The sequence below is a fragment of the Octopus bimaculoides genome, chromosome 6 (genome assembly GCF_001194135.2).
Source record: "Octopus bimaculoides isolate UCB-OBI-ISO-001 chromosome 6, ASM119413v2, whole genome shotgun sequence".
Taxonomy (NCBI): Eukaryota; Metazoa; Mollusca; class Cephalopoda; order Octopoda; family Octopodidae; genus Octopus; species Octopus bimaculoides.
The window spans coordinates 48065253-48066436 of NC_068986.1; the positions used below are offsets into that span (position 1 = coordinate 48065253).

At 37.4% G+C, this 1184-nt stretch overlaps 1 non-coding gene across 1 annotated transcript; it reads left to right on the forward strand.

The window, feature by feature from the left end:
* Positions 1-194: 194 nt before the first annotated feature.
* On the forward strand, positions 195-266 carry Trnaw-cca (transfer RNA tryptophan (anticodon CCA)). The gene has a single exon. It is a non-coding gene; the product is annotated as a tRNA-Trp (tRNA).
* Positions 267-1184: the final 918 nt, after the last annotated feature.

Sequence of the window (1184 nt, forward strand, 5' to 3'; positions counted from 1 at the left end):
TATTTGTTTGTCAATATTGCGAGCTACGAAGTAGTCTTGGTCAATCCATTATACTCTGAATGCGTAGGAGGTAATGAGTGTTTGCTTTACAGCACAAGCGACTGCTGATTGAAACAAGACATACCAAACAACCGGTAACTGTAGATAATACTGTAGGATATACGTAGACTAAAAGAAAGCCTTGAAGCATGTGTGGCCCTGTGGCGCAACGGTAGCGCGTCTGACTCCAGATCAGAAGGCTGCGTGTTCGAATCACGTCGGGGTCAAATTTTCTTTTTGGATTTTCCTGTTATCCATGACTTTAGTAACACGCCTAAACCGTAAATAACAAATAAATGATCATTGGCTTCTCTCGTCGAGAATTTGGTTTCATCGAACCTATTCGTGTTTCCTGAAGTGTCTGTATACATCTTTTCTTGATCTCAAAAGTGGTTGAGTACTTTCCGTCAACGTCTCACATCTCCCTTTGCGCTTACTTAAGAGAAGTTGCATCTAATGTGGCATTTCGTCCCCCCCCCCACCATCAGATCCGAAAATCTGATTAATTAACAACCATCGAGGAAACATCAATATTAAAAGCTTTGGCTTGTTTTAACTGAATCTTGTATCGTCACTTTGAAACTCTTCTAGCCGTGTTTCTTGCAATTCTTCGTACACATGCATTATCATTCTTTGAACGCGGCCAGCCAATGGCAGCTGGTACATAACACTTCATATTCTATGTCGTCGAGTTTGACTCTGTCAAGAAATTCGTTATTCTTAATAGTTTTGTCAATACAAGATTGTTCCAGTGGAACTTTCCCAGCCTTTTTATATCTTTCTAATAAGACATTCAGGCTTCACATTCATTCAAGAGAAGTGTGCAAACAACTGTTTTGTAAATACATGACTTGATCGAGTCACTAAAATGCCCTTTCGCATACTTTCCCCGAAGACATGAAACAAGACGAATACGATTTGAAATTTCATGGATACTGTTGCATCCTTATTGTGAGCACTTCAAACATAAACTGAAATGACTAACTTATTCAACAGAGTGGTTGTGAATTTGACTTTGAAAAGTAAGTATTTCTAGTCTGGGTAGAAAAAAGATTACGATAAACTTACTTGGAAATGGATGCGTGGTGTTCAGTCAAATAATAATATAAATAATATATATATATATATATATATATATATATATA